Source organism: Lepidochelys kempii, chromosome 1 (genome assembly GCF_965140265.1).
Source record: "Lepidochelys kempii isolate rLepKem1 chromosome 1, rLepKem1.hap2, whole genome shotgun sequence".
Lineage (NCBI taxonomy): Eukaryota > Metazoa > Chordata > Testudines > Cheloniidae > Lepidochelys > Lepidochelys kempii.
The window spans coordinates 246,239,515-246,253,273 of record NC_133256.1 but is presented as its reverse complement, the minus strand read 5'-3'; the positions used below and the strand labels follow the sequence as shown (position 1 = coordinate 246,253,273).

Below are 13,759 nucleotides of genomic sequence, written 5' to 3'. Positions count from 1 at the left end.
TTGTCTGTCTTGTTTTTAGACTGTCATCTCTTTGGGTCTGGGACTTTATCATACTATGTGTCTGTAACAGTGTCTATCACCCTGATCTTGGTTGCTATTGTAATACTACTACCAATAGTAAAGAGAGGTCATAATGAAAACTAGAAGCAGGGTAACAGATCACCTGGTAATCCCAGTACTACTCCGTGCACAGGCAGTGCACATGGGTACCTTATATGTCTATTCACTAGGCAGCTAGGGACATAAAATATTAATACTGACTTGTCAGAATAGTAACAGAGTAGAAAACTTAATGAAGAATCACATTCTTATCTAACATAATTGGGATTGTATTCGTACTTGCCATTGTCCACCACTCAGAAGCAGCTTGCTTGAGTAAAATCTAAGAGGTCCTTAGGCTTGTGAGGTTGCAGAATTGTAGCTGCTTATTACTGTAAATATTATTTAAATGCAAATTAAGTGCCTTCTGAAGAAATGGAATTTCCATTACATTTTTTGTTCATTATAGAAGGCCTGGAGGTTGCAGATACCATGTGGGTCATTTAGCACGAAGCATTGTACAGTATATGACTTTGGAAATGTGATCTGGGGGAAGGCTCCCCTTTTGAAGGGAGGTCAGAAGAGAAAAACAGAGAACTCAGCACAGGTATAAGCAGGGAGGGTAAGATGAGAAAAGTGAGGGAATATTGCAGCCTGGTTGGCATAAGAAGAGGAAATCAGGAATGGAGAACCGTGATTGGGGGATTGAGGAGGGGGGCATGTGGAAATAGTAGTGAGCACTGAAGGATCCATGAATCAGCTGGTCTCCCTGTACATATACACTTTATTCTATTTGCCCCTTTTAATCTTTACCTGTTTTTTTTCTTGTTCAAGTGGAATGCTGAGAAAGTTCTGTTTCCAAATTCAGGAGAAATGCTGGTTGTACTGCCAAAGCTCAGCATATTTTAAATCTAGCTCAGTTTAAGCACTGACTTGAGGTATAATAAAATGGAAACATCATGTCAGTAGGTTTTGAAAGATCAGATCCCAGAAGAATCACAGAATAAAATTTTCCCTGAAAATGCATAAGTGTACCATTAAGTACATTTCCTAGGGCAGATTCTCAGCTGCACCTAATAATATTTGGGCATGGAGGCACAGGGGTGGAAAGGTGCAGATCTAGACTTCCTAATCTTTGGGGTGGTTCTACACTGGTCCAGTTCTCTGGTGTAGCTTAGAGCAGCCTCTAAACTCTTATTTCACCAACTATATTTCAAGCAAATATCATACTGTCCCATTGTCTATCAGGACCCACTGTTTCCTGTTTTATCTTTGTGATAATTGCATTGATATAATTATTAAACAGGGGTATATTTAGCTGTGCCTGGGATATGGTGCTTTCTACAATAGTCCAGAAAATTGAGAAGGGCTAAAGCTTGAGACTCAAAAGCTAAGTGTAGGATGTCTAAATTAGGGCCAGTGGAAGTCAGTGGAAAGAGTTCAATGGGAGTCAGATAAAACCCATAATCTTTAATCTGCCATTACCCCAGGGAACTCCCATTGGATGGCCTAAAGAAATAGGGCGTTCTTTGGAACATGTTCTATTCTGTAAGTAAGAGTAGGAAATATTGTTAATTTGATTGTGTCATCTCTCTCATGGAGAGATCTCTATATGGCTAGGCCTCTGAAAACCTAATATTAGGTATGTTTATTGTTTAAATAACACAGGGAACAGTAATCCCCAGAGACCTGAATGACTACAATTTGCAAGCAAAGGTCCTGGGGTATGGAAGAACAGCTTTAAAAGGCTTGGCCAGAGGGAGTATAAATCCTGCATTATTCCAGTTAACTCTCTGTCTTGAAACATGACTGAATTCAGACAGACCATCCTGCCAATGGGAATGTGCAGTTCCCTGCCTGTGTCACCAACACAGAATCACATCAGGCTTTTAATGTTTTTGGTGGGAATTCCACTGTTCCCAGGACCCAGAGCATTCAAGCTCCCAGAACAGCAGTTTGGATCTCTAGAGCATGCTGAATTGAGGAGTGGTAGTCAGGGTTTAGTATTGTTGTCAAGCAGATGATGATGGGCAAGGAAACCATATAGCCAGTGTGTAGATGTTTGACATGCAGCAACAAAGGTATAAGTCTGGATTATACCTGGATAGGGGCACAAACATTTTTTTGTAATTTCTAGATGTTTCTGCCAAGTGGGGAGACTGCACCCTTCCCCTCATAGGCATCACAGAAGGAACCACAGTGGCAGCCTCACAGTCAGGTGATGTTTCAGTCTGGTTGACCACATTGTGATGTCTGATCGTGTGACCTAGTTCGCTGCTTGAGGACTTGGGCTTTTCAAGGCTTTGGGGTCAGAAATGGAAAGAGGCACAGGCACTGACTGTTTTACTTTTTCTGGTGGGTGCTCCGCCCCAAGGCCCTACTCTCGCTTCGCCTCTTCCCGCCCCACTCTGCCCCCTTCCCCAAGGCCCCCTGCCCGCCCGCTGGTCACTGCTCTCCACCCTCCCCCAAGTGCCTCCCGCCAGCCACCCAACAGCTGATTGGCAGCCCCAACTAAGAGCTGTGGCTGGTAGGTGCTGAGCACCCCCTATTTTTTTCCATGGGTGCTTGAGCCCTGGGGTGTTTTCCTAGCACTGTGTTAGCTAGTTTCATGCAGAGAGGCTGAGTTTGAAGCAGCCATGTAGGAGGGGATTTTTATTGTGTGGGCACTACAGATTTTGTTTTTTGGTTTGCCATGAGACAGGACTTCCCCTGAATGTGAGACGAGACTTCCCATCCCTAGGTACAGTTCTTGGAGAGAGCAGTCCGATCACCATCAGCTTGTGTAAGATAAGCAGAGTTGGCGTGTGAAGCGGGCCTGATGTTTTCAGGATAAGGACACAGTCTGGATCAAGCTGAGGACAAAAATGGGAAAATTTTCAAGGACATGTAGTTAGGTAAGGATAGTTTTAAGCTTCTAGAGAGGCCACTATTGTTGCCTTCTCCCACTCCTCGGTGAGCCAGTTGGCTGGATTCTGGCTTTTTAAGTTTAATTTTGGGGAGTGTGTTTCACCTGCAAAGGTGCCCCACTATAATATATGCATCCTTTGTCTAGTATCTTCCCAAGCTATGGCTTTGGGGAAATATGTCATCTTTAGGGAGCCATTTGCCACTGCTTCTTGCCTTCTACTAAGTTTTTTGCTGTCCTGCAGATCAAACGGTGCAGATATGTAAACTCCTTGCTGCTGCTGAATCTCCAGTCTGGTATTGACCCATCCCCTCTGCAGTACCACTGAGTTCCCTGCTTTTTTGTGCTGTTAGAATCTACAGTACAGCTGTGTGTAATGGCATATTTTTCTATCTGTAATACAAATGGTCATTTTCTCCTCAGAAGAAGGAAAACAAATCTAAAAAGCTTTAGTGTGAGAAAAATGTTCTTGCTTTTTCACTAGCCCAGGCTGCTGATGTGATATTCGTTTCACTTGGTGGCAGTGAGAATTTTTTCATGTTGACTTGTTCCCGGAGGGGCATCTCAAGCAGGGAGACTATCCCAAGCACTGCTGGGAGGGGTGGGGAAACTGGAAATGTGCACTGCTGCTTCTAAATGAAAAACATATTACCTCTGAATTGCACTTGATGTTGGTAGGTGTAAACATCTCCATTTTCTGAAGGTGGGCACAAAAAGAACTGGGCTGGCACAATTAGAGGGGATGGGGATTAAGGGAAAAACAACTCCAAAGGCTTAGGTTACCTTCTGAAGCATTTCAGAACCATTGTTTGCACTCTGGTTTGTTTGGTCTTTTAATTTGCTTTTATTCTTCCTTGAAATGATTTGCCCATCCTTAATGCTTGAAAAAAGAGGGTTTTTTTGGTCTGTGAGAGAGAGAGACACACACATACACTCATTGCAAATGTCCATCCCTTTCTGCTCCCCAAAATAAAGTTCTTAGCTGGAGAAGGAGCTGAGGAAATAACTTGCACCCTGAATAACATCTTCTTTCTTTGTAGAAACGCTAGTTTTTGAAAGTGGACTTACCTCCTGTGCTTTTCTTTTTCAAATCACATAACTTCCTGCATGAGGTAACCTTTTCTATCTCTGTCTTTCTCTCTTGCTCTCTCTCCTGGATTGCTTTTCAGTCACCATTGCTCTCCGGGTCTCTCGCTCTGTGATGAATGAGTTCATTCATCTTTCTCTCAGGGGCTCTGTGAAAAGCTTTAGACTTCGCCTGCTCCCATTTTTTTCGCTCTGCTATTCATTTCCATGGAGATGGAGAAAGGGGGTGGGGGGCAGAGTGGGTGGCAGTGGGGCCAGAGGTCAAGAGTGGCCACTTTCTGAATTACAGCTTTGAATTCCATTAAAGGTGACACATTGTAACCTAGAGTAACTCTCCAAGAACTTGGCTGTCAAAGGAATCAAAGCAAAGAGAGAGGGAGGAGAGGGGAAGGAGAAATTGCATAGAAAGAGGAATCCAAGTGCTTGGAATCTCTGTCAGAATTATGTCTGGTGACTTAATATAGAGGTAATTCATTTGTGTAACCATACATCACCCTTCAGTGAGGCTACACGCTGAAGTCTGCATGTGGATGGAGTGTGTAGTGCAGAGAGAATGCCTCCTCACCTTCAGTGAACAAATTTCATCTCCTTGATTAACAACAAAGACTAAGAAAATGGGGCACAGAGAAATGTTTTGACCCATCTGTGAATTCTTCATATTATTATTATTTGTATTACAGTAGAACCTAGAGACACTAGCCAAGACTGGGGCTCTGTTGTGCTTGGCACTGTACAAACACATGCTAAGTGATAGTGTTTGCCCCAAACAGCTCTAGACAAGACAGACAAGGGATAGGAGAAAGGAAATACTGTGATCCCCATCTTACAGATGAGAAACTAAGGCACAGAATGATGACAAGACTCTTAAACCAAACAGCCAGTTATCTTGCCCAAGATCACATGCAAGTCTGTGGCAGACCTGGGAGTTTAACTGAGATCTCTAAAGTCTTGGTTCAGTGTCTTAAACAGAAGACCATTCTTTCTCTCTGGAGAAAAGAGGATTTTAAGAGGGAGGGATCTTTTTGGAGCATGATGCATTAGTATAAAGATTTGGCAAACCAGCATAGATAAAAATGGTGTGGACCTTCCTCCATCTCTTGAATCATTTATTTAATTTAATTTTTATGTTTTGTTTGTTTATTTTTGGTTAAGGCTCTATAACATTGAGAGAAGATCATTCTTTCTTCATTTTTGGGTCTGCCTCTATGCTTCCTAGTTTGGGCTGGGAATGGAAATACCAAAATACCTGAGGAGAGTCTTTCCTCGTGATCATTCTAGCCTGACAAGAAAGAAGAAGAATTGGAAATGAAAGACGAGAATCAGCTAAGTATTGCAAAGCACAAAACATTAAGATGTTTTCAAATGTCCAAACTTTTAGGTGCGTTTTAAAAACTATCATTTTGAGTCACCTGTCACTAATTAGTATCACAGAGTCCATCTGGTACAGATGTGCCTTCTCATCTGACAAGAGAATAAATATTTAGTAATCATCCCTCATATTTCACTGCTACCATTACTGGGAGGAATGCCATTCTATATCTTCCAGTTTGACCAATGGAATAACAGTCCTATTGTTAAGTGTAAGCTCAGCTCATGAGCCTGAAAAATACAACAATCTAGAATCACCAAAATTGGTGAGTGTGTGGAGGCGTAATGATAATATACAAACTGTATGACCATATCTGAGGTCCCTCAAGAAATACCTATAGGCCCAGATTTTCAGAAATGCTGAGCACTCGGAGTTCAAATTGACTTCAGCTGGAGTTGTGGGAGTTCAACATCTCTAAAGATCAGCTCCGTGAGGTTTACTCTAATGTGTGTGAGCTGTAAACTGAACCAGTAGCAGCACTTAAAATATATTCTGGGTTATAAATTAGGCCCATTCCATCTCCAGATTGGAAATTTGGTTCCTGCTCTGTTTTCATTTTTAGATGCTTCCTCTATGGTGTCTGGAATCCACTTAGGGCAGATTGTCAGAGTTTAACTACCATTCTGTACTCACTCTCACTCTCACTCTCACAGATCTTGGGAGACAGACCAGTCCTTGCTTACAGACATCCCCCCAAACTGAAGCAAATACTCTCCAGCAACCACACACCACACAACAAAAACACTAACCCAGGAATCTATCCTTTCAACAAAGTCCGATGCCAACTCTGTCCACATATTTATTCAAGTGACACCATCATAGGACCTAATCACATTAGCCACGTCATCAGGGGCTCGTTCACCTGCACATCTACCAATGTGATATATGCCATCATGTGCCAGCAATGCCCCTCTGCCATGTACGTTGGCCAAACTGGACAGTCTCTACGCAAAAGAATAAGTGGGCACAAATCTGACATCAGGAATCATAACATTCAAAAACTGGTAGGAGAACACTTCAACCTCTCTGGCCACTCAGTAAAAGATTTAAGGGTGGCAATTTTGCAACAGAAAAGCTTCAAAAACAGACTCCAATGAGAAACTGCTGAGGTAACATTAATATGCAAACTAGATACCATTAACTTGGGTTTGAATAGAGACTGGGAGTGGCTGAGTCATTACACATATTGAATCTATTTCCCTAAGTTAAGTACCCTCACACTTTCTTGTCAACTGTCTAAATGGGCCATCTTGATTATCACTACAAAAGTTTTTTTCTACTGCTGATAATAGCGCATCTTAACTAATTAGCCTCTCACAGTTTGCATGGCAACTTCCACCTTCTGCGTGTGTGTGTGTGTGTGAATATATATATATATATATATATATATATATATATATATATATATAAAATCATCTTACTGTATGTTCCATTCTATGCGTCCGATGAAGTGGGCTGTAGCCCACGAAAGCTTATGCTCAAATAAATTTGTTAGTCTCTAAAGTGCCACAAGTACTTCTGTTCTTTTTGCGGATACAGACTGACATGGCTGCTACTCTGAAACCTATATCTATAATGACAGTCTCATGATGCCACAATTACGAAGCAAATCATTTTACAATAATAAAAGTGATAGCACTCCAGAACTGCATGGAACAAAGGTAAATGTGTGTCTGAGGAGACAGATGAGTAGTATGGCTGCCCCTGGATGGTTGTTATGATGGACATTGATGTATGAGTGATGATCCAAATGCCAGTCTAAGGGTTTAGTTCCAGGGTGCAAATGCCAGTCTGAGGTAACTGTGAACACAATCCCTTGAATCCTTAGTCATACACACAGTCTTTACTCATGTGACTACTTTTGTGAATAAGCAACAAAAGTATGCAGGACCAGGCTCTCTGTTACCAGGAGAATGGTGTTTCCTTTAACAAATTATTTCAAATGAATGCAGTCTGAGGGAACCTTCTATGTGACGTACAGTAGTGCTGACTCAAATTTATTAACACATTTCGTTTGTGACAAGGACTGTAAATTCTGATCTGCAGATTCCTTGCCATCTCCTTTCTTCCCAAAGGAATCTTCCAGCCCTCTTGGTTCATATAGTAAAAGTCCCAAATTCCTTTCAGCTAAAGCCTCAAATCAGTGGCCGAATTTGGAGGTTTGAGACCGTGGGGAACGTTTTAAAGCCATTTAAACAACCAGTGTAGCAATAATTTGACTAGCTTTTACAGCTACTTACTACTTTAGGAGTGGTTGTTTCCAGAAGCCAAAAATGATGGAAAGCTGTCCAATCAGAACTGCCCTTTGGAGCAAGTGAGATAAGATTGTAGCTCCAATGTATTGAATAGAAGGTAAAGAAAGGCTCAAAGCTTTACAAGCTGAAGGAATGCTCAATTGTGTTGCCATATTAATGTTTTCCAGAGTTACTGATCACCTAACACTCACCTGAACCCTAGTAGAGTGGACTGTTGCCAGCATAATTGGTGAGTATTCTGACTGAGAAGGGCCACCTGAATCTGCTGAGCCTCCCAGAAATGTTTTCCTAAAGAACCTCTGTGTATGTAACTTCTGAGTCTGCTTTTACTTCCCTGTGTTATTTCTGGCTCAGTAAATAGGGAGATGTAAGGCTTGAGCCTTGTGAGGTAGTTCGCTTAATCATCAGAGCTGTTTTGGCAGAAAGTGGCTTAAAAGCCCGGCTTGTGGCGGGGGAGAAGAATCCATAAATAGATGAGAGAGAGAGAGAATGGGATAGAACAGCCTTCATCACAAATCTGGAAACAGGTGCTGGAAATCTCACTCCTTTGATGTAGGACTTCCATTGTTAAATCTTTTAGCAGCCTCCAGACCCACATACGTTTATCTGAGACAGAACCAAACCAAACTGATCTGTTACCCTTTGGAAGTCTTTCATCTCCCAGTAAATAAATGTTTTCTTGGGGCTGCGTGCCTTAAACATAAATGACTAATGAGGGGGCTGCTCCCTGAAGCAGAGACAAGGTGTGTGGGAGGGGAGATTTCCACACATCACATCAGTGTACTGAGAACCATGGCAGTAGGTTGGTCTGCTGCCTACAGTGCCATTTCAAGAAGGCATGATTGGTCTAAATATCATTGGTCTAAATGCCCTGATCTAGTAACACTGCATTAGTGATGAAGATCACTATATGGAGTGGGGAATACCATAAGACATGTTCCCAGGAGCATGCGGGGTTGGTTGGAGTGCTGCTGTGTTCTGGCTATTCCTAGCTGCTGGGACAAAAATGCCTTTAGACTGTAGGCAGCTAGATATAAATTAAGGCAGAGCCCCTGAGCTCTGAGCCACTGTGGGTGGTGGGGGTACACTGCAGCTCCCAGCCACCGCGGAGGGATCCCCAGAGCTCCTGGTCACCATGAGTGGCAGGGGGTACCCCAGGCCTCCTGGCTGCCACAGGTTCCGGGGGGTTCCAAGCTGCCACAGGCGAGGGGACCCCACAGTTCATGGCTGGGCCCCCATAGCTCCTGGTCGCCACAGGCAGTAGGGGACCCCGCAGCTCCCAGTTGCTGGGGGAGGGGCACCCTGGAGTTCTGAGCCCCTACGGGTTGTGGGGGCCACTGGAGCTCCTAGCTGGCCCCACAGCTGCCCAGTGGCTCCACATTTTGTCATGGATATTTTTAGTAAAAATCAGGGACAGGTCACGGGCTTCGATAAATTCTTCTTTATTGCCCCTGACCTGTCCCTGATTTTTACTAAAAATATCTGTGACAAAATCTTTGCCTTAAATCATTATATGTACAGATATAAATAAAGTTCTTAGGTCAGTTTCATAGCATAGATGGTGAGCTGCTGAGTTGTAAAAAGTTCTTTCAGAATCAATTCCATAGGTTATAATCCAATCAGCAGTCCATGTGTAGAGTCTGTTTAAATTCTTTCATGAGAAATAGCAGGGTAATCCAGAATGAAGCTGGAGACTTCAGTCTTGTGACTTAAACTTCCCTGATGAAGTTCAAGCAGATCTCAGATGATAGGTTCAGGCCCTAGAGTTCTTCTGTAGATCTCTGGCAGGCTATAATAGCCTCTTGACAGCAGATAACACAGCAGACTTTCCTTGGATGAAGAATAGGTAATATACATTGTTACTTTGAATTAAACCACCTATTTCCTATGTATATATAGGTAATTAGCTGTATTCATTTGCATAAAGTAATTACCCGTTCAAGCAGTTCATAGTTTATTACAAACTTCAAAGAGAAACATAGACAGTGATATTATTATGCCCAAGTTTCATCTAAATGTTAATATTCCTTTTTGATCTTTGAATCAATAGGATATAGTAACAGACAGGAACAGAAGTTTAGCATCTACAAGTTGATTAGATCACATTGTTAACGTCTAACAAGATGTAGGTAAACACAGGCAAATATAATTAGTATTTACTTCTAATTCTCTAACAATACAGAACTCTCTTCTATTTAAGATGGCTTTGATAATTATCTACAAAAAACAACTCTGTTTACCATTTCATTACTTCCCTAATATGTTCTTAAAGGTTGATCTTGAGTCACTTAGCCTGCTGGTCATTTAACACTTGCTGTCTCGGTGTCACACTGAATATTTTGTTTGCATACAAATCTGAAAAATTGAAGGCTGGGTGCTGGGGAGTTTTGGGTTGACTCAAAGTGAAAATTCTTTGATTTATGGTGTACTGAAATGTTGACAGAAGTTTCCTTACATATCTATATAAATGTTCTAGTTGACCGGAAATGCTGAAACAAACTGTTTTGACGCTTCTAATTTACTTTTGTCTTTTTTGTAACTGAAAAAAAAGACTGAAAATGACCCAAATTGTTTTTATCAATCCTAATTGGTATTTTTTCAGGGAAAAAATGGGTTTGTACAAAAACTTTCATGTAGTTCTTCTCCCGAGTCTGTACTTTGAGCCTTTGGGCTCAGCTTTTCGGAAGGAGATGCTCACTGATAGTTTTCTCATGGAAAACATGTATGTAATGTGATGAAAACCAATCACTTTTCTTCAAGTTTTTTTAACCACTTTTAATAGAAAATTAAATTCCTATGGTATAATTTTACAGGAAGGTTTTTAAAAAAACCTAGAGAATTGTGATTTTTTTTAGAATTAAATTCAATAGATTTTAAAGTAATTTCTATTGAGTCCTATTTGTTTCATTACTATGATATTCTATAGGACTTTTTCTTTATAGGCTTCCCCTTAGAAGTTTCAACTTAAGCTACAGTCTACTAGGGTTGGAAGAAAACTTTTTGGAAAGAAAAGTCAGTTTATTTTTCCTCATTTCCCTCATCAAGGTTTTAAATTCTAACTCATCAGGGCCCAAAACCTTCTAATCAAGTTGTGAGGTGCTTGAACAACCACCCCAGTCTCTGTGTTTCTTTAAAGCAGTTGGAATTAGCTGGGCTGCTGTCTGTACTGAGGTTCCTTCTCAATTAGCATTCTTGTTGCAGCCCACTTTTCATCATTTAGGCTCCCCTTTCTGCACCAACTCTTCTCTTGGTAGAAACTTTTTCTTTGCCTACTATTTTTGCATGATGGTCCTTCTGGACATAGAACCCAGTTCTTGACTTACTATGTATAGCATCCTAGATACTGCTGTGTGATAGGTACTTTATAAACAAAACCAGATTGTTTTTAAAAAAAGGTGAAAAATTCAACTACAGACTAGGAGTAGTGGAGCTGAAGATCAGCTGGCACATGTGGGACCCCCATCTCCAGTCTTTTAACATTTTATGAGTCCTGCTTTGTCCCACCAGCCTTAAAGCCATTATTCTGTGACAAAATTATCTTCTAGTTTTCCAGGTTCCTTGTATCCAGGGTCAATTTCTTGGATGATTCTGTTCCTCAGTTCCTTTATCTGTAAAATGTGGATAATTCTTTCTCAGTCTTGTCTATTTAGATTGTAAGCTATTTAGGGTCAGGGACTCTCTCTGTGTGTGTATGAACAGCACCTAGCATAATGATCTTGGTTGGGTCTTCTTGGAGCTACAGTTATATAAACAGTCATAATTGTGGACTCTCTGTATACTTTGGGGTGTCTCATAGCTCTAGTGGAGACAGGTGGGAGTGGTCCCTACTCATGGCAGAGCACAGGGACTGTGATTGTGTCCCCCACTGGGCACAGTGTGTCTCAGAACATCCCTGAGTTTGTATTTTCGTATCTGTAACATGCAGGTAGTAATGCCTACTTCGAAGGCTTAATTAATGTCTACAGTTATTTGAGATCTCGAATGAAAGGTGCTGTTGAAGTCCAAGGTAGTAGTATTTTTGTTTATTTAAAAATATATATGTATTTCTGAAAGGATTAGCTGAAGGGGGAATACAACATCTTTGAATCTAAATCCTCCATCATTTCTCCACTCTACTCATTTGTGAGCTGATGCTAAACTTGTCTGGATGTGCATTCTTGTGAAGAAGTGTTGACTCTGAAGGGACCAAATGAACCATTTTGCTTCTCTTTGACTGTGCTGGTTTTGGCATCAGGACAGATGGGTGGGGGTACGGGTGGGGAGATTCAGCGTTCACAACTCTTCTGTGATCCTTTACAACTGATGGAATTGAATAGTAAACAGATGGAGTGCACCCCGCCCTCTCCTTTAACTCCTGCCCATCCCAAAAGATAAACTGTTGTCACTCTGGAATGAAGGCCAGGCTCTGGATTCTAACAGGAAAATAGCAGTGATCTCTCTCTCCATCAGGCTGATATCTCGACCATAGCATCCCACTAACTAGCTCTGGGGCTCAGGGGAAAGCATCAGGCTAACTGCTCCGCTGAAGTTTTTAATTTGCTCATCATCTTTGGTTGATGTGATTAGCAGCCAGGGCTAATTAACTGCAGGCATGCTCCCTCGCTTTTCCTCTAACATAAGCATGAGAGATCCAGCTTTACCGTCCTTGATGATGGAACTCGCTCTTTCTTTCTTTTCTCACCATGGAAGAGGAAATTAACATTAGTAACAGAGAAAGATGAAAGGTTCAGATAAAACAAAACTCCCCCTTTTTGCCCTCCTGAACCACTTTGTGCATTTTGTCATTTGCTTTTCTGGAATTGAGAATTGCAGAAACATACAAACATAAAACACAGTAGGCTTGGGGGGAAAATACTTGAAATAGTTCAGAACTTCAAACAAGGTTGGATTCAAGCTCTTTGTGAAATTTCAAGTTGGTTATCTTCTCAATGAGGCCACGGTGTCTAGACTCTAGAGCAAGAAACTGGAAGCCTGGAACTCCTGAGTCCCAAGTTCTGGCTCTGCCTTTGGGCTTCTTTGTCCTTTGCAGGACTGTAAACAAGGCGGGGCGAGCCGGGCAGCCTCCCAGGATGCCAAAAAGCAGGGGCAAAAAAGGGACTGAAAAATGATGAAAATAAACCGGTAGGGGAGCAAATACACTTGCTCGTCCCCAGTGCTAAAATGCCTAGTTATGGCTCTGGTCTTTTGGCAATTAATTAACTTCTCTGTGCTTCCATTTGCTCACCTCTGAAATGGGGGTGTGTGATGATAAATATCTGCCTAGCAAGGATGTTGCACAGATTAATTATGTTGGTGAATTGTTTTGCAAATGTAATGTTGAGTTGTCTTGCTGTTACTTTTATCTCAACAGGTTCTTCAATCCCTATTTTTGTTGTTGCATCTCTCTTATATAATACTTGTTCTTTATAGGTGAGATTCCCACCCCCACACAAACACTGTAATGTTCCTTTCTCAGCAAAAAATAATAAACAAGTGCCAGCAGCCCACCTGTTGTGAACAACCAGACAATAACAAATTAATGTATCTGGATCTTTTCAACGCCCTATGTAGTCACTGGAAAGACGCCATTGATTTCAATTGGCTTTGAATCAGGCCTCCTGTCTTGTATGCTGGCACATGTTACCACAGTTGTAATTACCACACAGTATCTGAGTGCCTACCTGGTTAACTAGATCAGCACAGTGAGATACCTAGCAGACTTCATGAAATCTTCAGGTCTTCTCCCTTCTCTGATTATAAGAAGCTGTATTTGAGGTAATCTATTTAGTAAACTCAGTCCCTATATGGAAACCTACAACAATAAATTAGTGTCTGTGCAATAGAATAGGTGGGGGGAAGGTTTGGGTCCAGTTCTGGAAGGTGCTGAGTGCATTTGATTTCTTCTGAAGTTGGTTGGGCTGATGATGTTCAGTGCTTCTGGGACTATGACCTTCAGCAAAGAAGCATAATTCAGTCCCTTGATTCCCAGGGATTAATGTATGCATGACAAACGTCAATCAGGAGAGGGTAATTTTTAAAATGACAAGACATCCCTGGCTCTTTCAACAGAGTTGATTGCAAATAATGACAAGTGGGCAAATTTGCTCACTTTGCAAATAAAAGTGA

The 13,759-nt window shown here is 41.6% G+C and overlaps 1 protein-coding gene across 3 annotated transcripts in view; it reads left to right on the top strand.

Annotated features, from left to right (window-relative positions):
* PTN (pleiotrophin) overlaps window positions 1–13,759 on the top strand; it is a 117,403-nt gene that overhangs the window by 40,317 nt on the left and 63,327 nt on the right. For 2 of the 3 annotated variants that reach the window (XM_073322148.1, XM_073322138.1), the window contains exons 1-2: window positions 6,886–7,060; window positions 7,822–7,883. The exons of the other annotated variant lie outside the window; for it this stretch is intronic. The gene's annotated coding sequence lies outside the window, so the exon portion shown is untranslated. Of the gene's footprint in view, window positions 1–6,885; window positions 7,061–7,821; window positions 7,884–13,759 lie in introns of those variants that run through there. 3 annotated transcript variants of the gene reach the window in all.